The 25,276-nt window shown below is 41.7% G+C and overlaps 1 protein-coding gene across 6 annotated transcripts in view; it reads right to left on the reverse strand.

The window, feature by feature from the left end:
• Positions 1 to 25,276, reverse strand: part of LOC109963241 (leucine-rich repeat and fibronectin type III domain-containing protein 1-like protein) — a 242,384-nt gene that overhangs the window by 176,680 nt on the left and 40,428 nt on the right. For 4 of the 6 annotated variants that reach the window (XM_020605602.1, XM_020605603.1, XM_020605598.1 and 1 more), the window contains exon 2: positions 8,886 to 8,925. The exons of 1 other annotated variant lie outside the window; for it this stretch is intronic. The gene's annotated coding sequence lies outside the window, so the exon portion shown is untranslated. Of the gene's footprint in view, positions 1 to 8,885; positions 8,926 to 13,129; positions 13,214 to 25,276 lie in introns of those variants that run through there. One more of the 6 variants, XM_020605599.1, reaches the window with a different exon arrangement.

Raw genomic sequence — 25,276 nt, forward strand, 5'->3', positions numbered from 1 at the left:
AGAGTGTGCAACCATTTGTATTCTGCTGATCTGTAACCATTTTAGTGCACAGGAAATTAAAAATATTTGTAGTTTCTCCTCACGAGACTGCAGCTAACAATTTTCAGCATCCAGTAATCTGCCAGATATTTTCTCAAAAAGTCTCTTTTCTAAGAAATGCTGGAATTTTTAAAAAAATGCCCATTAATGGTTTTCAGAACCCAAAGCGACACCTTCACTGTCTCGTGTAAAAATAAGCAACACAATAGCAGCACATCTGGTTGAATAGCCCTAAGATACAAAAGAGCTGTGAACTCAGTTGAAAGAAGATTAAATGCCTCACAAGGTGCATCACAATATTTGTCATCAGAAAACTTTAGAAACCCTCTGAACAGCAGGATGCAAGCCTGTACTGTGTTCATTTTCAGTACACTGCAGCCACATCATTTTATATGAAGAACATAACTGGATTCAGTTCAGTGAGCTCAGAGATAATCAGTCAAAACAGCGCGGTAGCCATTGTGATTCGTAAACCTCCCTGCAGCATCAGTACATACCTGCCCTCTACTCCTGCACAGTAAAAAATGGTCCACCAGCACTGAAGTCCCAGAAGCCCCCCCCCCCAGTTGCCATGCCAGTTAATTAGGTTGGTTAAGATCAAAGGCACAAAGAAGATGCTTGACTCTCTGATGGAGGCGAGTCGAGCCCAGAGGAACGCAATTAAGGCGGAGACAGGGATCCTCCACATACAGTACCTCATGTTACGCTAACAAGGGCGGATTCAGATACTAAACACAGGGGCAGCTTCAGGAAGCACGGCCACTATCTAGTGCAGGAGTGTGTGTGTTTCAGAGAGGAAGAGTTAAACAGGCTGGATCCGAATGCAGCAGAGATCCCACTGTGCGTATCTGCAAAATAAGCTCTACCATGAGCACACTGGACTACAGCCGGTGTGTACCTCCACTTTAACGTGTAGGAAGTTGTGTGTTTGTAAAGTGAAAGCAACAGGTGGGCAGGGAGGGAGATGAAATGGATAATGGCCCTCACCGAAGGCAGAACGCTCACCTTTAATAACAGACTGATTGTTACAATTACTATCATCACTAATAGATTTAGTGTAACTGCCATTTTAATGTGGTCTTATGAATTGTAGAAATAACTTTGAACCAGAGTGGCCACATTTTATGTAATTAAATACAGAGCTCAATTACAGGTTTTCTGTACAGTTTCTCAGTGGGGGCGTCCATTAGACAACAGGTTCGTTAAACAGGGCGTCTGAATTTAATATCCTGTGTCTTATGGTTTTAATAATAGGAGGGGTCATAATACAGTTAAAGAAAATCTATTTTATACTGCTTTTCATAAACAATACAAGTAAAAGTAAATTAAAGCCTAGAATAGTGGTGGTCCCATATTAAACCTGCAGGGGCGCATTAAAGAAATAAAAATGGAGAAAAGCAGTCACAAAAAACTGGGTCCTCTTCACCTCTGGGTCTGTAAAAATCCAACAAATTAACCGTATTAAACAGGAACTCTCTCTCTCCAGACTTTCACAGGGGCACAACCCAGCAGGCCTTCAATTTTTAATATACATTTTAAAACTTAATCAGTCAAGAGTTGTTATACTGTTGTAATTTCCAATAAAAAACCAAGTTTATGTCATCAGTTGCCCTTAATTAAAGAAAGTTAGCACTTTATGCACAAAGCTGCAGTTAAAAATAATTCAGCAGCACTAGGATGAGGGAGAAAACTATGTCCTTTGCCAAGTAACACTAGGATGCAGAGCTATAAAAGTCCAAATTCACCACATTTTAGGTCAATACTGAAGCATTTTGTTAGTTTGGGCAGGTCGCCAGCATCACACTGACACATAACATGAGTCATACAGTATCAATACACTACACATCTTTAATTAATACCATGAAATGGTCTTTATAATGTACCAAGACCTCACTGTGGTCCACTGATCACACTGTTGCTGCTGATTTGAGGTAAACAGCTGCTGCATGGCCTCACTGATTCTCCCCCTTCCACTACTCGGCCTCATCCCATTATTTTCACCACGATCGCTGTCGAGGCCCCAGCCACCCCTGACCGAACTGGCCCACTCATCCTGCGTCGCTCCAGCCAGTGCTGTGCACCCTCCCACTTACAGGGTGTCTTTACCCAATTATAACGACCCTGATGAAGGCTCCTTGCTGAAACATGCTGGTCTTTACATTAAAGTTGTTCCAAACACTGCAAGTGTTGCTGGAATTTTTGTTTTCCATTTCTTTAATTCTTCAAATTCATCATCAAGTCCAATTCCTGTGTACATAAAACGATCCCGATCAATACAATAGTGAAATGTATCACATTGCTGCTCCACATCCACCTGGATATGTGGAATATGAGAAGACACAGCTCGATAAGCTGGTACTTTGAAGTGTGAGGGGGCAAATCTACATCATCCTTTCCACTCACTCACATCCAGACTTACGCTGCTCTCCACTGCCTCTACTGCACATGCTGAAGCCTTGCTAAGCCATCAGCTCCTACCAGTTTTGCTCTGAATTACAGTACAGTGGGCATCAGTGACATGGTTCTTTAAAATACGGATGGCCGCCTTTGTATTAAAATGGCTGAAACAAATTGGGGTGTTGAGGCTGTTCTCTAAAAGCACTGGTACGAAAACCTGTTTCTCACGGGAAGGTGGGGTGATTTTAACATCACCTCAAGGTCAAAGTGTTTATTTGTCATATGCACAGTTAGGAAACATGTTTCCCTGTACAATGAAATTCTTACTTTGCCGTCCACATGAATGCCACAAAATACAAATGAAATATAAAGTAGATAAATAAGTAACACACAAACTAAGGCACTTTAAGCAGCAAATGAAGAGATGTAATAAATATACAGTATATAAGAATATAATAAGAGCATGTATGCTACATGGGAGCTGTATGTGCAGTAGTCAACACTGAAGGTGCAATTATGCATGAGAATATAAACAGTACAGGTCGACAGTACATCATTACATGACGTATTTCTTGGTAATAATCTCCTGTCAGCTGTTTAGGAGTCTGATGGCAGAGGGAAAGAAAGAGTTTTTAGTCTAGAAACCTGACCTGCACAGGTCATTGAGTTTAATTCTATCCGGGGTGCATGTTGGTAATTTGTCACCCCCACACTTGTAATGATACAGCTGCAATTTTATTCTGTGAACCTGCCGGCTCTCCTGTGATTTCAATCCCATCCAGAGCGACGTCCATGTATTTTAAATTATGTTTAAGCTTCCTAAAGAGCCACATGTGTGTCTGCACAGTGGGAAAACGGAGTAAATCAAAAATCCCTTTGCTAATCAAATCAACAGATACAGTATGTGATCTAATTCAGAAAAAATTAATCCATCAGGAGATGAAGAACTCGTGTGCTGTACTGGTGTCCTCATCCTGCCCTGTTTTTTTAACCCATATTTTTTATGTTTTGGTGAATTAGCACCATTAGTCTGCAGAATTGTCTGCCCACTGAAAAATAACTTCTTCGAGATTATCTCTGATTTCTAAGCAGCTTTGTGGATGTGTACATGTGAAGGACACGAGATGGTTATAATTGCAGTAAGAGGAAGCCACAGCAAATGATTCCGTTTTGGTGTGTTAAGATTTGATTGAGCTCTCTCAGCTTCACCCCAGATTTCTCCCTCCACGCCTCCCCTTCCACTCGCTTGTCTTCAGCCATTCCATTTGGTGTTGCCCCCGCTGACTGCCCATGTCTATTACCAACCATACCCTGCAATTTCCACATGGTTAAAATCACATCTGGCCTGATGAGTTAAATTACAGAGTAGCACAGTGAACACTTTGCTCCTCACTCCCATCAGTCTAAATGGGACTAAAGAGAAGAAAGCAGTGGTAATCTGATTTATAGCAGTAATTTCATTAATAAATTTACATAATTATTTGTAGCATTTTGTTAATATTCCGTAGCTTACAATCATCAAGTGCAAAGAGCAAATGATTGCGTCTGAGTGAAAACTTCCAGAGCTGTACAATCCTGTTTGAAAGGAGTCAAATCAGTGGTGTGTGAAAAACCTTTCACTAGACGTCCTTTATTTAATCTTCTCTCCTGTTTGGCTTTGAACATGTATAGTTATAGCACTTACATCTTGTAAATACAGAGGAAACATCATAAAGGTGCTGTGATTCTCTTGGGAGAGCGACAGTGACCGAGTGAAAGACAAAGTGCCAGTTACACAGACAAACTGATTAGGACGAGGAGAGAGAGAGAGAAGGATGGACAGGAAGTGAGACAGAACCCAGAGGTGGTGTGACAGAGCTGAAGACAGAGGCTGTGTGCATTGCTCGTCTGGAACACTTAACAGGATAATTGGTGTCAGAGTCCAGCTGAAGAGCTCCGCGGGCCAGCTGACTGTCTCTGGGAACAAAGGTGGAAGAAGACAGTGATAAAGACCTGAAGGTGGACGTGAATACCGACACATGGACATAGTCAAAACATGGACTAATCTTTTCTCCATGATTGTCTGAAGTCATTTTGGCTTTTTTGGCTGACAATGTTGATAAAGGAGAGCTGAGGTCAGGACAGAGGGAAGGTAGGAGACTAAAAACCTCCTCGTTCAGACGATTTCTCACCTGTCGTAGGTAACGCCCACAGTAACAAATCCACAGAGAGCTACCACCAACTCTGAAGCTTTATGGAGACTTTTAGCGTCTTTGTAGCACAGTTTTGGTTTTCCAACTGCGTTTCCACGTTTCCAGCAGCAGCAGAACAAAGCCGCAGTACATCACCTGCTTACCACCAATCAGCAGCCAGACACAGCTGGAGACGACGAACAGTGCAAGATTTAGAGTAGCAGCTAAAAAAACTGATTTCACTCTTGAGTTATACACAAAACTAGGATAGTGTAATTCTACTTGTGGCCAGAATATCAATTTCAAACTTACAGTAACACCTTCATTGCTTCCTAGACACTTCACGACCTATTCACACCTTGACCAACATGATTCTGATGATTCAGTGCAAATACATTCAACTTCCCACATTGTTCGGACAAACATAATCCCAACATTAGCACAGGCTGTGTGTTTCACCAGCCCATTGAAACCTCACTGTCATAAAGGGCTCTATAAATAAATGAACTTCTCCAAGGCACCAGCGGAGCCAAATGTGCTATTTACATATTGGTGCAATGAGGTATCATATAATCCATCTGTTTTTGGTTTAACTGCCTCCCTCTGGTCCCACTAAGCAACCTAACGGTGAATTAATTGTTTGTCTTTCTTCTCTGCTGCATTTCTAATAAAGATATTCAAGGACCAAATGGCTCTCGCTGCATGCTTCTGCTTATGCTCTTTTCAATTATCATTTGCTCATTTTCCAATACTGACCAGACTGATCCATAACTGTGGACCTGCTATGTAATGATTTGTCTCAGATCCTTGGGGGATTTGTTGGGTTTTCCCTATGTAATAATAATGATAACAGTAAGGTCTAGACCTTAGTTTGTAAAGTGTCCTGAGATGACTTTTGTTGTGATTTGGTGCTATACAAATAAAATTTGATTTGATTTGTTTCTATTGGTGCACTATTAGCAAGGTGAATGAAGTTGAAATTTAACCTTCATCCAGGCAGAGGTCACCAAACCAGGCGATTCAATACCAGAGCCGTCAGGTGCTCCAGCTTCATCTGAGGAGACTGGTTCAAGTGTGACTGAACCTTTAGCTGCTTCAGAAACAGAACATCACACCTTCCTTCTCTTTTCCTCATTATAAACAGGTTTACTTAAAAATATGTACCAAACTGGATTTGTGTGTTTCACCTATACCAGTACACACTCACCGGCCACTTTATTAGGAACATCTGTAGAATTACATGCAATTCAATACAACACTTCCACCCTAACATCTGTGTTTATGAAGCTCAAAATGTTTCAGTTATTGGTGAAATTGTCAGAAATGTATAATTTCTTTCTATCTATTGAGGTCACAGTTAAAGGTGTTGTCCTGGACTACATTATATTCAGAGGTGTTCCTAATATTCTGACCATCTCCTGTATGATGCTGGGGAGGACAACAATATAAACATCCCTCTGAATATAATGTAGTCCAGTACATTAGAGTGCATACAATTGTGCAGCTCTTCCTAATAAAGTGGAACAGTGAGTGTACAATATTCTTGTTGTTAAAATCTTTTATCGAGTTGCTGCTTCTACATAATAACACCTGTATCTTGTCTACATGAAGCCTCCTTTTGCCTCCAGCATTAGTGCGACTCTCTCTTTTTTCATTTTATTTTTCTGCAATAAGGCCGTGGGAGGCTACTCTGCTCGTGAAGAGGGACTGTTGAAGCCAAAACACAGACATTAAGCAGGCGCTTACTAGTGTTAAGCACATGGATGCACATGGTTTCTGTATTTTCATGCAGGATGTGGGTTGTAACAAAGGCCCAGCCGTCAAACACTGGGAGGTCTTAGCTTTGTGATTATGATGGTGAATGATCAGACACTATGGTCTGTGAAATAAGAAGCTGGCTTCCTGTTCATGTGACTGAAGCATGAAGCAGCTTTGGCCAATGAGAAGAGAAGACCGACAGGTAGACCCGCTGGCATTCAACACAGTGTGTCACTAGTGGAGCTTAAATAAAGCCACAGTGTAAGTGCTCGGTATCAGTGAAGCAGAACGATGAAAAATAACTTTCTGAGAGATTTGGGAGCATTTCTGCATGAATCAAGCAGAGAGATTTCAGGCACCAGTGTTTATAATTCTGCAGTGTAGAGCGAAGGACAATCTGAAATCATTTTACTGCAGCTTGCTTCAGTTCTGGTCATCAGCTAGTACTAAAACATATTATTCAAATGCTGACAGAGCAGCATGAGTGGTCCTTCAACAGAGAAACATATCAGAGCTTTCAGTTCAGTGCTCATTTCATCAATTCATTTTTGTTTGGAATTAATAAGGTTTTCTATCTTTGAACCACAATAAATGAGATTCATCATCAGGGGTCTTAATGTGAAGTCAAGGTTGATGAAGGTGATGATTCTGGTCCTCTGGTGTCAGTGAACGTCTAGCAGCCTCTTTAGCCTGAGCAGCTTCATGCATTTCCAGGTGTGTTAGATGTGTTTGCAGAATCAAGTCATTGCAATCCTTCTAAACAGCAGGGACAGTAGCTCATTGGCACTAATCACATTAATCATAGTCATAACAGCGGTGCCATATGTACACAGATGTGTCTGTTATGCCTGAGTTAGAGTGTAGTTACATATCAATGAGAACATCATTGCAGCACTGCAGATTCACTGATCCATGACTACTTTCACCCTTTCAGATATTTTTAATCCCAGCAGTTTTTAGACTTGAGTCACCAGTGAACAACTGGTTGTACTGGCTGCATGTGGGCAAAGACATTTACTACAAGACTCGTATTTGTAGAAAACAAGTGCCCTAGCTCCTGGTTGTTCTAGAGCTGAAAAGTCCTAAAGATGATTGAAATCTACAAAGATTTGATGCACACAGAAATAAATCATCACCCGACTATCAAACAGCATCACAGCCGAGTCAGTGAGTAAACACAGAGATGGCACATGGCACAATATGTAGGTGGGATTAGAGTCACTTCCCTGCTCCAAATGCATGTAAGTAGCCTATACTGTGGGGCTAGTGTTCTGAACTTGGTATCAAGTCTGCTCACTGAATCTATACCTTCTGAATTTCTTTAAACAAATCTGTGTTTTTCATTGAAAGGACTACACTGATGTATTGTATGCTGCTAGCTGTTAAAAGAGCATGGAATGAAAAAGATAAACTCATCGTTTAATAAATCTGAGTACTTTACCAACAAGAAACCAGATTCAATCAATAACAATCAACTGCAGGTAAAACACAAAGCTACGGTAACTGGTTACGTCACAGAAATGTCTGGATCTGCTTGGGGATGGTGGGTCTGGACCATGACCTGTGTTTAACCACTGGAAGTTCAGCGCCAGCCAGATCCATCTGGCCAGATGTGATGTCTTATCAGAAGTAATGCTTGGCTCAACAACTTGATGTGTGCCCACCCCTTAAGTTAAGAGCTCTGCTCCAGTTATTTCCACTGGTGTTACAACTGGATCAGCTGTTTACAGAGGAAGTGCAGTCTGCCTCGTACCTGCGGTCTGTGTGACTCCCACAGCAGATGTGTGGTTAAAAGACTCATAGATATTAGAACATGACAGATCCACTGTGATAGAGGCCATCACTACTGTGGTCCCACTTCCAGACAATCCCCATTTTAATCTGAACGTGCATGGATGCCCATTATTCAGACAGATATTGGACTGTCGGTGGTCGGGAAGCTAGATAAGTGGTAGCTCCATTAGAGGACAGGAATTCCATTAATATATGTGTGGAGATGCATGTCTTTCAAGGTTTTACTCAACTCACTTTCTCTTTTTGTGTGTGTCTAAATTGCCTGTGTGTGTGATCGGTGAGTTAATCAGCACCTGGACATGTCTGAGCTCAGAACTCTCACCTCACCTCACTTTATATTTCACCCAAGTCTTCGGTTAACTGCCACTATGATGCTTTCCATTTTGAACATACAGAAATTCATTTATCCAACATCAAGCCATCAAATCTATTATCCTGTTATTTATTTCAGGTCCATTAAGACATCTTTTAGTCCACAATCCATCTGTCACACTCATTTCTATCCCTCAATCCTTTTATGCACAGATAAACCCTATGTGTGTGTTTCATCAGTGATTTCTCACAGTTCAAATGAAGTCCAGTCTCTGATACAGAGCCAGACAGCTACAACAAGGTCCTGATCCCACAGCCTGTGTCTGTGCTGGTGAACAAATCACCACTCTACACTATTGGTTGTGTTTAGATTTACATTTCTACTGAGTATCAATGATCAAAATAATGACCTACCTGTCTGTCATCTGGTCACCAGGTCAGTCCTTCCTGACACCTGAAACAAGAATAAAATGATGCTTTTTCCTGTTTTGTTGCAAATAATTATTGTGGTTAACTTTATCAGTATAGCACAGTTCGTGCTCTAAGCTCAAAGTGTTGTACAGCAAAAACATATAATAGAAGCAAACATTTAAAAACAAAGTAAAAATAGAATAATGACAACAGTAATAAGATCACTCAGGCTGCACATAAGCAAGCCTAAAAAAAAGTAGCTTTTAAGATTATGTTTAAAAATATCAACTGTGTCTGATGCCCTAATCTCCTCAGGAAGAGGAAGAAGTGAGGGGCTGTGACACAAAATTCAGCATCGCCATACGTCTTGGTTCTGTTTGTGGAACAATCAGTAGGTCAGTTCAAAGATCTCAGCAGGAGCAAACCTGGTGGAACATATCAGAAATGGATTTTGGAGCCAATCCACTAAAGACTAAAAACTAAATTTTAAAATTACCAGGAAGCCAGTAAAGGGTCTTTAACACAGGAGATATGTGCTCTCTTTATTTAGTTCTGGTCAGAAGATGTGCAGCTGCATTGTGTATCAACACGATATTACAACAGTCAAGTCTGCTGGAGGTAAAGCATTCATAAGTCTTTCTGTGTCTTCCCTAAAGAGGAATGGTTACACACAACCATTGTTTCAGAGTTGATAAAATCTGGTTTTAGCCGTTTCTAACCTGCGATTCAAAACACATGTGCATGTAATGGAGCATGTAAAAAATAAAAAGTAGAGGACCCAGTACTGAGCCCTGAGGGACTCCATGGGTGACAGGAGGAGACAGTCATCTAAAGATAACACGTAGTCTCTTTCTGTGCGACAAGGCACTCCGAGTCACAGAGAAAGTACAGTGCTGATGAGACAACAATACAGAATATCACCTGGTTATCTTTAGACTACGTTATCAAGCGAGCAAAAAATGAACAGCTCCTTCAGCTGTGAAATCAACCGTTATTTTCAACCTTTGCAGGAAACAGAGTAAAGCCTACACACTTCTGCACAACTCAAACAACAATGTAGACTGAAATAAGCCCACATTTCAGGCTTCAAATAAAGCAAATTAAACTGCATGTCTTTACACTATCCTCAAACATTTCTATTAGTTAGTGAGAGGAAGGAGGAGATGACACGCACAGGAAGCCATGAGTCAGATTTAATGTTGCGCAAATATAGTTGAACCTACTGAGTCATCACGACACCAATTCTCATTTCATCTTTGAGCATTTGTTGCCAAAATGCATCTCTTCGCAATAAAGAAACACTGAAACGCAGCGACTCTGAGGCAAATGGATTCATTTTAAAAAATGCAGAGGCAGCTGACAAATGGATGCCATCACAGAGGAGAAGGGATGAAGAGAGGCAAACACAGCAGACGCATTTCGGTTCCATCTACATGTCTCTGTATCTAACAGATGATTTAAAAACACAAGGAGAAGGAGAGGGTGAGAGATGGAATGTGATTTTAGGAGAGAGAGTAAAAATAGTGAGAGACCAATCAAAAAATAAACCTGAACACTAGATTGAAAAATCAGTTATAAATACAGAGCTCCTCTTCTCCTCCCCCTTTCCTCTACCACCCTTTCCTCCTTTCACCTCTTCATTTGTCCTTTCTCATCTTCTCCCTTCAACCCCAACAAGTGCGTACAACTATACAGGTGTACCTAATAAAGAGGAACAGTGATTGTATGTTATACCACAAATACAAACCCAATGACTCCACATCATTAAACCTGCTATAGATTACATCTACACAAACATAAACATAACATGAGCTGCAATAAAGGTTCGACAAATTATGAAGTTTTAATGGAAATGCCAAAAAAATCCTTCAACAACTGACTGCAATCCACCACTGTGAGAAGGGAGACAATTATGTTTATAGCTGCAAGGAGTGCTCAGTGATTCCCAGCTGTTCTGTCAAAAAATAAAAAAAGGATTTTAATGATACATTATGAAGGTTGCACAGAAATAAAATTACATATTTCCAGAATGTGGGTATATAGTCATATCACTTGAGATTTCATACTCAAACAAGTTATCTAGGACTTGTAATGGGCCAGGAACATTTGCTCAAATATTCATGACAGGAAAACTAGTGAAGGCTGATATTCAATGCTCTGATTTGTTTAAAAATACTTCACCAAACCCCTGGTTTCACCACAGCTCCACTCAGACATTCACCTACTGCAAGTAAGACTTCTACCACAAGCTGAAGCTAAAAACCCAGAACAACATGATACTTTCACATGCGTGCTACTTTTGATCATATGTGGGCTTTGACGTTACATCAGCAGCTGAAGGTGATTGTTTGTAGCTGCCTGGACTCTTCTGCCTCTACTACTCTGCTGGATTTTGATTCTCCGGTAATAGAAGTTTTGAACAACAAATGATGACATGTATTCTTCACATTTCCATTGTCAGACTTCTGCCTTAACCTGGTTGTGAAAATTATCATTACATTGTTAAATTAACTTGAACTGAGCACACAGCTGTGCACCTATAACAGGCTCTGTTCAGAATCTAAATTCAGTGTTGCCATGTCAAAGCAGTGTCCATCACTTACTGTATATTATTTCCATTCTTAAAACCTGGAGTGATGCTCATATGTGCAAATATACAATCAGAATACTTCAGAAATCACGTTCTAAGCAGGTGAATGTCAACGCGGTCACTGCAGTCTTCTTGTCACGGCCTCCACATTAAACTCCACAGCTGATCACCGCAGAGGAAGTAGAGGCCATGGCTGCCTGATCTAATTATCTGTAGACCTTAGTCCAAGAAAACAGCAGCCACTGATACCATTCGATTATGAATATCCTCCTCTGTGTGCTGCCATTAACAGGCTCCAAAACGTTCAAGCAGACTTTGATGCAAAGTGAAGGAGGTATGGATTCAAGGAAGGCTAATACTCTATTATCATGTGGTTTTCCTTTTAAAAGCTGGTAAAAGGGCTGATGGCATGCAGCAGGGAAAGTTTTTATCCTGATCATGGTGTATAGTTTCAAGTATAAGTAAATAAGAGGAGTGCTGAGACATGAATGTATTAGCATTAGCCATCTGAATCAAGTCCAGACACATTCACACAGTCACAGCTACTGTATATCCACACAGGTAAAGGGCTAATCGTATCAACCAGAAAGTAAATATAGTAAATGATACAAATCTTATCAGCTTATACATGTACAGCTTTTTACAACCTACAAGAAGCAAAACAAAGCATCTAAGTAACAGTTCATTTGCAGCAGATGTCACCAGGATAAGAACCACACAACTCTACAGTGATGCCATGAAAAGGAGAGGCAAAAATACTCCAAGTATAAATTCTGACACTGATCTGAAGAGAGTGAACGTGAGGATTTTCATCTGTTTTTTCTGTTCACTGAGGCAAAGATTGATGGAAAAGTTATCCTGAAAATAAAAAAAACATCGAACATCATTCATTTTCCAAACAAATGTGTCTTCCATGCCTTTTTCCTGGAAATCACCACATCTGGGTTCAGTTAAACATTAACAGAACCAAACTTCAATCTGGGTTTATAATTTTCAACCAAATTTATCTTATCAGTAATTCATACGCAGACTCTTTAATCCATCTGTATTGATTCTGACCAGTTACCATGTTAAATGGTGGCCTTTTTGGGTGTGGGCATGAGAAGCTAACATTTTACTGAATGCTGTTTTATATTTTTACTGATACATCCACAAACTTGTTGTAAATTCATGACTGTGCTGTTTTTTTATTGGTGAGTTAAGCAGCTCACTGCCAAGGGATTTATGCCAGTTAACACACAAACAAGGCCTGGCTTATGATGTTTCAAACACCACAGACATTTTATTATTTATATGACTCCAAACACTTCCTCACACATCAACACTGAACCTGTTCTATTTCCACAAGCTGGGTTCACCACAAAACAATCTCCTTCTTCTTCGGTAGCAGCCAGCACGCTTATTGTTGCATTGTTCCCACCTTCGGAGTTTGTTAAAGCACCGTGATAAAATCCTTTTTATTAGTGTAGTGTCCTTCAGAAAAGTGAACAGCCTTCATAATCGTCTCCCTTTCTCCCAACTTCTACCCGTCTCTTTTTATTGTTACTGCTGTCAAACCAAACTCCCTCCACTCTGCTACATCTCTGCCCTCTCTGGCCTGTACCTCCTGGGTGACACCGGTGTATCATGTACTGTTTTTGTTGCTAGCACTCCTCACCTAACCCAGGTGGAAGCTTCCATGTGTTGTTTAAAATATTCCTCCTTCTCCTTCTCCTTCTTCTCCTCCTCCTCCTCCTTCTTCTTCTTCTTCTCCTCCTCCTCCTCAAAAGATTCCTTGAAAGTTAAGATGGCCTCTTTTACTTTTCCAACAGGAAGTGGAAGAGGCCAAATAGCAGTGCTGTCTGAGGGGGGTCCCCCCGCTGGACATCATCAGTAGATGCAGTCCTATTGGAGTTTCATGTCTTTGTTTTTTTTTGTAGAACACAAAAAAATATGTGCTTTTGACTGTATTCATTTTATAGTTTTAATACTTTGCCCACCTCTCTGTTGCACCTGTGCAGACTAAACCATGTGAATATTAAACCTACCTATGAGTCAGCTGGTACATTCATTCTGTCCATTCATGGCCCCGTTTTCTGTTTTGGGCTTCCATGTTTGTATTTTGAATCATTTTTATGTCTCTTATTCAAACATGGTTAATATTGTCGGTGCCCTTACACCTCATAAAACAATGTGTTTCATTGTCATCAGTCTTCTAAACTGTCATTCAGCCTGTTTATATGGAGGGTAGTCTCACTGTGCTGTTTAGTACCATACAAACACTAAAGGACTCTGAAGTGGCTGCGATGAGTCCACACCTTTATCCAACTGATCTATGTATGATTAATGGAGAGAGCTGAAACTCGTCCACCAAGCCTGAGAAAACAAGTCTCATTCAGAGCTACACAAATCGTTTACTTGTAGTGATTACCTCATTGAGCGTGTGCTTCAAAAAATTCGGCTGGGCATCCTAATATTTTGGTCCATGCCATTTTTAATTGTTGTTTGCCTCACAGCAAGAAGGTTCTGGGTTCGAGGCTGGGCCGACCCGAGGCCTTTCTGTGTGGAGTCTGCATGTTCTCCCTGTGCCTGCATGGGTTCTCTCCGTGGGCCCCGGTTCCTCCCACAGTCCAGACATGCAGCTTAGGCTGATTGGCAACTCTAAATTGCCTGTAGGAGTGAGTGTGTGTGGTTGTCTGTCTCTAAATGTCAGCTCTGTGAGAGACTGATGACCTGTCCAGGGTGGGCCCCGCCTCTTGCTCATTGTCAGCTGGGGTTAGCGCTGACCCCCCTGTGACTCTTATCAGGATAAGCGGTATAGATAATGAATGGATGGATAATGCACCTGCTGTCTTTTGACTAAAAGTCTCAAGATTGTGCCAGTTTACATAACAGGTCTGTAATTGGAACCAAATGAAATAGTACTTTCCACATTTTCTGAAAATAAACTGGAATCTACAAACCAATAGCATAAAGTGTTACTATCTGTAGTGACCTTCACAGGACAAAAAGTACCTGATTTGTTTTGCTGATTTTATTCCAATGCTAATGTGAATATAGTGATTAACAGAATCAAGACTATTATTCATTTAAAGATATTAATAACTTGTTATGATACTGCATCAAAATACTTGACACCTGAAGCTTCACATTAGGTGGAACTGCAGGAAAAAACGCAGCAACGACTCTCCCTCAGTAAATGAAGGATAAATAAATCCATTTAAAGACCTGCATAATATGACAGAGGGCCACAAGTGTGACTCATTACTCTTACCATCCTGTCACAGCAGCCCGTCTCGCTGCACCGCTGCAGCTCATTAACAGCCCTCACATCTTCACTGCACCTCTCTAGCTGATTAGCTCTGGTTATGAGGCAGCAAAAACACACAGATTCAAATAAACAATTGTAATACAGGCTTTAATACACACAGCTGCACCAGACACACACTGATCATATTAAAAGGCTCTTCTTTCAGGCTTGTCTGCCCTTGCAGCTGAACTTTTGGATGTCTGGCTTTCCTGAGTAGTTGGTCAGTGTATTAGTCCTTAAATCGCTTATGTTATCCAACAAACAGCCCAAAATCCAAATATATTACAGTAATGTAAAACACAGAATGACAGAATATACTTTATTGTTCTGTCAGTTAATATATCATTAATACTGTTGTAAGTATCTTGGGTTAAAGGCCCTTTTTTAAGTATTCAAAGCGCTTCTTTATTGATTTAGTTATATTTTATTTTGGGCAAACTAATTTCAACAGTGGATAAAAAACCGTTTGATGCAACAAAAGTGGACAGAATAGGTGATGCTTTAAAAACCATCTCAGTTACTTAACTGGACCAGAATCTGATCACAGTTCTCAGTAGTGTTGGATATTTTTATGCACATTTCAAATCTACCTTAAACTTGAACCCTGTAATTTGCTGCACATTCCAGTGGCCTTGAGGTGTAGTTATGCTGGTTCACCTCACTGTTCTTGGTCTGTGGTGAATATATCAACTGCCCAGGTGATGAAATTAGCACTGGCACTGTCAGCTGAGCAGGTGGAGGAGGACAGGTGCAGAGTCTGTAACCAGCTCAGCTTTTTGTGTCGCACCACACAGGTGGATATAAAAACCTATTCATTAAAATTTAACTCAGACTCGGAATACACTGACTTCCTGTGACAATGAGCCATATTCAGATTTGCGAGTTACAGTGCAGGATTACACTGGATATGAAAGCATCTTCCAAATGTCACAGGCTGGGCAGGGTTCATGCCATTGTCTGTTTTCATGGCCTCAGTGTCACCTGTGTAAAATGCTGTTCCCCTTCTGTTGTTTTTCCTCCCTCTGTCTCTGTCCCATTAGGTTTGTGCAACTCTCTTGATGCAGCGTGAATGTAAAAATAGAGCTTGCATAAACTAATTGGCCACTGCAAATTCACTTTGTCTCTCATTGTCCCTTTCTCTAGGCTCAGGTCAGCGCACGTCTTTCACAGTGTCTCTTTTTAGCTTCGAACCCTCCTCCCTCTTTTGGCTCACGTCCCTGACCCCTCTCTAACCCTGGCACTGTCGGCCTGGAGTTAGATTTACAGTTGCCTTGTAGACGCTTACAGCACAGCCTCCATGGCGACACCAAGACTTCACAAATGTAACGGCAAGATGGGGTTATAAACGCACCACATAGGGGCCGCCATAACTGTGCTCGGGCTGTTTGTCAGATTTCCAGTGCCGGCAGATGCTGGTGAGAGCGAAGACAACATGAAGAAAAGCTGAGTAATTGTCTCCTCCACCTGAACACACATTATACTGTGACCTGTCAAAGCAAATCCACTGACTGTCACTCCATCACCAAGTGAATGAACAAATGTAAACATACGTCAGCCACTAAATGCTCCTCCTAGTTTACTCAAGCTTTGTACTGGTGGGTAATTTAGAGGTACTTCTGTTTACTCCACTACATTTCAGAAGCAAATTGTGTACTTGTTACTTTTACTCTCTCTTTACTCTGCCTTTTTCTGTACTGGGTATCTGACAGCTACTTAGCAGATTACGATTTTGCACACAGACCTATAATCATTTTACAGTATAAATTATGCCTTGCAACCCTGTCTCCTAGGAATTATGCATATATACAGCTAAACTGCAACAGCAAATACCTGAATAAGGAGAGAGTCGTGATGTAATTAAGTTATTTGAATGCACCCCGAGTACTCGTCTCGAGTTCATCTGTGATTTAGGCATTAAAAGCCCTCTGGTAAAGGCCAGGGATAGATGGTGGTATTGGTTAAATGTCATTAAACACAGTAGGTGTTTTTCAGTATGCTTCTCTGTTCTTGTTAGGTATTAGGGCTAGGGTTGAGAACCAAAATTGTTCTTGCTCTACCCATTTTACCAAGGATGCTTTGGGAGCTCACTTGTGTGGATCCGGGGCAGCCAAGGATCCCAGAATGCACTGCGTGCCAGGTATCGGTGATTTGTGTCAGGCTCAAAGTGGTTATAATTCATCCTAGAGCTGGTGTTAGGCCATGTTATTAACTTTTGACAGTCTTTCAGGGGAGAAGGTGACCACTTAGATGAAACATATGTGGTCAGTTTATCCAAGTAATGCCAATTTAGAAACTTGCTCCAACGTTTTCGGAGATTTGAGCACCCGCCGACGGACTAGCTAGCTCTAACTAGCAGGCAGCTACATCTTATTCATAACTCAGTAGCCTGTCAAAAGGGATGCTTGTGCTCCAACTGTACCCTGGGAGTACTGCATCTTCCTGTTTTTGGGGATTTGGACTCAAGTTGGAACTTAATCCACTTGATAATGAAAGACACCTAATGTGTCTGACATTACTGTTACCTTTATCTCTACTGAAGCACCACACCATCTTTCTATAACCTTTACCTAGTGCTGCAAGTGTCTAAATATAATCATAAATCTGTTAAATAACATTATAGTCACTACAAGTGGATGTTGTACTGCAAGGTCAGATATTTTTGTGGAAAACAAAAACGTTGTCACTGAACATTTAGCGGCTTTTTGGCTTGTCAAATATGTATATTAAAACCCTTGTGTGGTGTTCATGTTTTTGTTAATCGGCCATTGTTCGTGGTGAACCCACTGCATTATTACATTTTTTAATCAATACAGCCATAACAATTTATTTAAAACGGTACAGCCAGTACACTGACTGGTGTGTGTGTGAGACCGGGTGAGTGATGTGTGTCTTGGTTGGTTGGTCTGAGTGCCTTCTTTGTGTGCACATTGTGTGTCTGTCCGGTGCTAGTGTGCATGTGTGAGTCAGGGTAAGTGGTGCATGCCTCAGGTGTGTTTTGAGAGTGCCCATGCATTCATCAGTCTCTGTGTGTGTGTCAGATTGAGTCAGTGGTGATTTCTGCCATTTCTTCTTCATGAATGATTCAGAAGGATCCAAATAGGAAATTGTCTCTCTGACCAGCCCACTTTCCATCTCTAAAGCCGTCTCTCTCTCCAAGACACACAATGACTCCCTCCATCTCCTTTGGCATGTGCCACTTTGTGACTGAGTATAAATCTATGTGGGGACTGTCTGTGTATCTCTGTGCATCTGTGTGTGAGTGGGCCTCCATGCTTTCAAGTATGTATATGTGTGTGTGTGTCTGTCTACTCACAATGTGGGGACTATTTAAGTCAATGAATTTTAGGGTGATGACTTGCATTAAGGTTTGGATAAGTCTCCAGGAAATGAATGCAAGTCAGTGTAAAGTCCCTGTGAGGAACAAAAACAAACATGAGCGTGTGTGTGTGTGTAGCTGATAAGCGAGGCAGCCTGAGGCCGCGGCCGGATCAGATTGAGTTGGCAGTGCAGAGCAGAGAGCAGTGGTCAGAAGAAGATGCTCAGTATTTATCTGATTGCAACCCCAAACTCTGCACAGCTGATTGGCTGAGAGGCACTAAGGAAGAGCCTGAGACCGCACGCACACATGCACAAAGGGCAAACACCTTTAAATTATAAATAAAACTGCTGTTTACCAAGGCAATGCACAGGACTCCTATCTGTGATGCTGTGTTAAAAAGCAACAGCATAAAATGTAAATATCCTTAATGTAGAACAAATAGAGCTGAAAAAAATCAGCAAATAATTTGAGAAGATGAAACAAGTTTATTTAAACTAATTATGATCATTGTTGTGAAATAATTAACTTGAGTTTTTTTATTTTTTCCCCACAGAGGCTCAGCTGGTGAATCCCAGCTCCATTTTCCTCCAAAGTCCTGGTGATGTATTTTGCTGTCAAATAATAGTTCATTTATTATTTATCCCTGAAGTATTAAACTATCCATTAGTTTGCTCTCTGGCTTGATTAATATAATTTGTGTCAGTAACTGCTGCAATACTGCATTATTTAAAAAGCACATGAATTGTTTTGTAGATTGGGAGGCTGCTAGAGCCAAATCAATCAGGTTTGTTGTAGAATCAAAGTGGTTTCTGGCTACTACGACTTTGTAGTAGTGTTTTAGAAAAGTGTGCCAAAACATGATGCACTGCATAAATATCAGTCTGTTAGTTATGTGAGCTTTAAACCATTCTAAGTGTGTGACACTAGAATCAAAGTTCAGATCAAAACAATGAATCGATTTTCAGTTCTAATGAGACTGAGGGGTGGGGGTGGGGGGTCCCTGGTGCACAGATGTGTACTGCCTATATCACTACAAATAATGGAAGTCTTGCTCCAAGAACTGAAACTAAAATGGCTTTTAAAATAAAGAAATGTCACAAGAATGGTGATTTCCAAACAGGCTTGGTTGTGTTAACATCTACAAACTCTCTGAATGATAAACTCTGTATAAATTAGAGTGAGCAAAGCTCTACATATCTGCAGCCATCTCCATTATTACAATGTGTAAAATAACCAAACTGTGATACCCAGTCCACAGGTTGTACAATGTTTAACATGTACAAACATGTCACCCTCTTAACATTAACTCTAGCTGGCCACATCAACCTGCCCAGTGTTTGATTGTTTGTTGTTGTGTTTGTTCTTTTCTTTTCTTGTCTCTCCTCTATCCACTCACCCCAACCGGTCAAGGCAGAAGGCCACCCACCAAGAGCCGGGTCTGTCGGAGGTTTCTTCTGTTAAAGGGAGTTTTTCCTCCCCACTGTCGCCAAGTGCTTGCTCAAGGGGGATTTGTTGGGTTTTCCTCTATAACATTAACAACAGAAAGGTCTAGACCGTGACTTAGCACGGTCACACTCGCTTTAATAGCAAGCCAGTTAACTTTTAAAATATACAGCGCAATCACCGTGGTGGGAACAGAAATCTAGCCAAAGTACGGTACTGTTGGTACATATTAGAACCGATTCAAGTGGAACCAACCAGTTTTTCTAAAGAGCTCATGAGTGTTGGCACTTAGAAAGAGGACAGTGATGATTTGGTGCACAGCAGCACATCATCAGTGTTCAGGTCTAAGAACTGCAGTTTTAACTAAATCACTAATCAAACTGGGAAAAGACAGAGAAGTTCCCATAAGCTTCCTTCTGTGCTCCTCCGGCTTATGATGGTGTTTAGTCACTGAGATGTTTGCACTGAATATACATGAAGAGAAATGTTAAACAGGACATTGTAAGAAACCTCACTAATTACCTCCACAGTTCTATCTTGGACTAAACTGGAGCCTCCTGCACAGCCAAGCGTTTATCTGTGTACAGTACAGAACATGAGGTTCCGGTGGGTTTCAGCCCTGTCAGAGGCCATGGGGTCAGGGAGAAGGCACAGATGCTGCCGACAGGCTGAAGCAGACTACTGCTGCTCACAGGAGAATCACAAGGAGCAGGCGAGGAGGGAGTCTGAGCATCCACACCAAAGAAAACAGAGTTTAATTTTACCAGGAGAGATGACAGTCCAGGCTGGATAAGGAGGTGAGAGGATTTAAAGGCAAAGGCAGAGTGTTTTCTTTCTTGGTAACTAATGGTGTGTGTCACATTTGAATTTAAAACATTACCAAAACAGGGCCACAGCAGTGAAAGCCTCTAGGAGGAAGCGGGAACACTAAGACTGCTTTGCTGCCCATATTTTAGTACAATATGCCATATGCTGGGCTGTTTCTGCTCCTCTGTCAGACCCTGATAAATACTGGGATCACCAGGCACATCAGCTGTACATTGTTGTTGAATGCTTTCCATGTATTTAATTTCGAAATGTTCCTCTTTTATTAATCACTGTCATTTTTCATTTTTCATTCCTTGGACGGGCCACCTGCTGTACTGGGCGGCTTTACTGTTTAATGATGAAATTAAACAACAACATTCATTTACACTGAACACAACTTCTCATTTACTACAAGAAGCAGAGGGACGGGGCGTCTGGCACATGAGCACAGCCCAAGGTGAGGCTGTCAAAGAAAACCATAGAGAATGTTGGTGACCCTCGTGTTTACCCTGCTTTCCTCCACAGGAACGAACTAGAACAAAGGGAAGTCGCACAACATTTCACTCAGGCTTGACAATTCCACTTGTCTAGAGAGCAAACAGCAGCTGGCCTCCTAACTGCTAATGCTCATTCATTTGAACTGGTGAAATAATTTTCGTTGAACATCCACAGTAACTTTCATACAATGTTACCACTGCACACCTAATTTAAAAACAGTTAGTTGCTTCATTTGTTGGTAAAATTGTTCTTAAACAATCATGTACACTCGCAGATTATTGTACTGGGATTAACTTAGAGAAAGAGTTTAGGGCCAAATAGCAGTAGGGTTGTAATTCATTTTCATAATGGGCCACCCTCATTTGCCGTGTATCAACACAGAGGGTTCCAACCAGGGAAGGGATAGCAGGTGCAAAATTATGAAATGTATAAAAAAGAAAAAGAAAAACAACAGTGGAATCCAACATTTAAGAAGGCATGAGATGTAAGCGGCATTATAACCTTTCCCTGTGGGCTTTTACCTGACAAGAGAACATGATTCCAGGAGCCTGAGGCCCAGTGTGACAGCCGGTCCCTTCCTTTGGTGTCCTGAGTCAGAAACGTAAAAGAAATCCAGGCCTGCAGGCATTTCTACAGGAGCAAAGCCTCAACCAGTTAAATCCCTCTGCTTTTATTGGGAGATCCCTTTGCTTTGTATAACATGTCCTCCACCACCCTCCTCCTGCTCCCCTTCACGCTCACCTGGATCTGCACACAACAGCTGCATACAGATAACAAAAGGACTGTTTGTTGGAAATGATCTTCCCTCCTCCCCCTACAAGTGGAACATCATGTGACAGGATCAGCTGTAGAGCAGAAACAATGGCGCCACACGAAATCCTGTCTTTCTCAGGCAGGGTTTACTCTGGACAATGCTGGTGCTTCAATTTTAGGCCACAGGTGACTCAGTGAGACATGGAGAGAGGAGGAAGGGAAAGGAGATGGATGAAGGATGAAGGATGAAACAAAGAGACAAGGTGAGTAGGATGGAGGAGAAAAAGAGAGGAGAAGAGGACAGCAGAGAACAGATGAGGAGGAGGAGAGGGGATGAGAGATAGAGAGGAGGTCAGAGGAGAAGCACAGAGAAGACGAGGTTCAGAGGACAGCGTCATGATTCTCTGTACATCCTGTTCACAGCTTTTATTCTGGAACACTACGCCCCAGCCTTCGTTCTTTGTTTTCACCCCCGGCTTTACCTGCCAGTACTACAGTAGCCATCTGCTTCTGCTCTGCTACACACGTGTTAGAGAATCATCTTCAGAGACTTTCCAGCGCCTGTTCACAGGTTACCTGTTTCCCTGTCGGACTTGCCCATTTCCTATGGACATTTGTTTACCCCATCATCTGGTCTGTGGTCTGTTTATTGTTGTGTTAGTCTCACATACGGTTTCTTAGTTCAGTAGTTGTGCTGTATTTAACTTTCTCTCCTTCCTGTGACCTCCTTCAACCTTCCCTCCGCTCTTTCTCTCTACACCTTTATCCTCCTTCCTCCATCTCAGGCCTTCGCTCAGCGTTGAATGCCTGCCTGAGCCTTGGCTCTGCGGGTGCCTTGCGGCGTTCCCTCCCACAACTCACAGGAGGTAGCAGAGAGCAAAAAGAGTGAAAGAAAGTATGAGGTGGGGGGTGGAGGGTAGGAGGCAGAGGGAGGAAGGGAGGGTTGATGGTTATGTCAGGAACAATGAAACCAAACAAGACAGGATGAGCTGCGAGGAAAGAGATGAGAGGAGGAAGACGTCAGGATGTCACTTTACACTGAGATAAAGAATCCTCAGGCGAACGTCTCATGGAGTTGGGAGGGGGTGGGGGGGTGACTGGAGATGGAGGATGTGATGACAGTGGAGAGGAACGGAGGGGCGGCAAATGAGTGGTGAGGAGGGTTAAAGAGAAAATGAGAGCGGAGGAAGAACAGGTGAAGAGGCTGAGATTTGAGTGGCCCTCAACCAGACGTTTTCACTAAACATGAGGCCGGTGACTCAACCACCTGATCGCTTGGCACGGCAGAAACTGTGCATGGCTGCATCAGCTCTTAATCACTGCCTTCGTGCCACTTTCCATTAAGTCATTAAGTCATTTTCTTTTGGAAATATCAGTACAGCTTGTCTGGAAACGAGCAGGGGGGCAGAGAGAGGGAGGACAAAGGAGGTGTTGACAGGTGTACAGTAAGTGGGTGGTCAATGGAGGAGAGGGCGTCAAGTGAAGGGGGGGCAGGTACAGTGTGGGGCAGAGGAGAACAAAGAAATGGAGTATACAGGATAACAGGTAGAAATACAGTATAGGTAAATAAATACTGTACACTACATAAAATAAAACTTCTTTTAGGACAAAAAAGAAAAGAAAGGCAGAGAAAAATGACCAAAAAAGAATTATTAGTATTACTATTTTTGGATGTGCAGATAAATCATAAGACACCGTCTTATGTTTGGTTTTGCATGTCATGATGTGCAGATGTCTCTGCTGTCAAAAGTGTAAAACTCTACATTGCAACACTTCAGACAACTGAATTCTAATAATAAATCATTTGAAATAGGTTCAAATTAGATGTTGCTGTTTTCCTCCGAGTTAGACGAGACTAAATCTAGTGAGCTCAGTGTTGACCGCTGTATCAGACTCGAGAAAACACCCACAGCATCTAATAGGAAGCTAGAGGCAATTTCACAATATTATTATTCAGATTTTAACATGTTCAGAGTTTTTTAACATGTTAAGTTGATAGTTGTTCATCACTGGTCCAGTGTAGTTGTGGCTGCCTGGGTGTGCAGACGCTGCTGCTACAGTCTTGAAACCATCAGGGTAAAAGCAGACACATATCTGATGAGCAGGAAGATTAACTCAACCATCTGAATGAGTCTATTCTGAGAGTGATCATGGGTCGCTGTCGTCCTCTGGCACAGTGCTGACTTAGAAACCATGAGTGCATCTCATCACAGAAAAGCCTCAATCGATTTTTAACAGAAGACAGGAAAGAAAGAGAGAGAGATGGACAGAGGAAGGGGAGCAGTGAGAGACAAAAGGAGATGCTGTAGTGGCAGAGTGTGGCAAATCAACAAGATGGTGACAGTGGATGATTCGCTGCTCGTCTCATCGCTCACCGCTAAAGGCCTCTTTCATCTCATTTTACTAGGATACATCCACATTAAAGCATCTGTGTCTGTTTGTGAGTGTGTGGGTGGGTGCTGGGGGAAATGCAAGTCAAAGTGCATGGAGAGTAGCCTAAGCATGTGTGTAAGAGAGAGAGAGATGGAAAGACAGACACAACCTTCATGGTGTGGCCCCAGTCAGGTGGAGCTAGTGTAGTAATGTTAAAAACATTTCAAACAAATTGAACACCACCTGACCCATCCATCCACCATAACCTCCACCCACTGTGAACTTTGTGGCTCTACATGCTACGTCACCTGACTTCTTTGTTTGCTGGTGTCATAACTACCATGGCCACTAGAGGCTGCTTTACTGTAGCACATTACTGTGGGTGGTAAAGGTTAGGGTTAGTGAGTGTATATGGTTTCTGCTGGTACTGAAATCACTATCACTATTATTATTAGAGGAAAATTAATGTTTAATTGTGAGACATTTTGCTGTTTGAACAAGAGCCCATATAGCAAAACATCATATCACTGAATGTTTACTATGTATGACTCTTCCAACATCGACTGGTAGCAGGCTGCAAACTTTCTCAGTCCAAAAATCTGTTCATCTGTCCATCTGTTTATATTAATCCATAAACTAACTTTCTTCAGTGACCCATTTTAAACTGTGACTGCTTTAATCACTACATCAGATCTGTTAGTAGTATCTAAAAGTTGTAATGTCAAAATCTGCAAGGCGAGGAACACGTCTGCGGACAAGTCCTGTTAAGTTACATGATTTTCACTTCAGCCTTCTCTCAGCAGTGACGGAGATTCCCAGTGATCTCAGAAAGACATGACTCACCACAAACAATTAGCCACCTGCGCTTGTGAGAGAGGGACTGTCTGTGTGTGCGAGTGTAGGTGTGTGTTATGTATACTGTATAAAGTTGGGATATTACAGTGTACTCCGTGACCCACACCAGGCCTCTAGGCTTGAGTTTATAGTCTACACCTCTCTCTGTTCTGACCACTCACAGCTCCAAGGAAGCTCTGGAAACAACGAGGGCCAGATGCATACACACAAAAACCATGTGTACGTCTTTTCCCCACACATAAGCTCTTCTGTATAAACACAAAACGTGTGGGAAGGATGTGCACACCTAACGCATACTTCAGACCATGCGTACGCGCGATTTGAGTAGGTGTGATACGGTGAAGAGGAGATGAAAAATAAGGCAAGACAGCCAGTTTTAAACAGATTGCAATATTTTTAGCTGTTTACATAAACACAGTGTTTATGTTGGCCTGAGGATTTTTTTTCTTTTGCCTTAATGTCATTTT

This window comes from Monopterus albus, unplaced genomic scaffold (genome assembly GCF_001952655.1).
Source record: "Monopterus albus unplaced genomic scaffold, M_albus_1.0 scaffold71.1, whole genome shotgun sequence".
Classification (NCBI taxonomy): domain Eukaryota; kingdom Metazoa; phylum Chordata; class Actinopteri; order Synbranchiformes; family Synbranchidae; genus Monopterus; species Monopterus albus.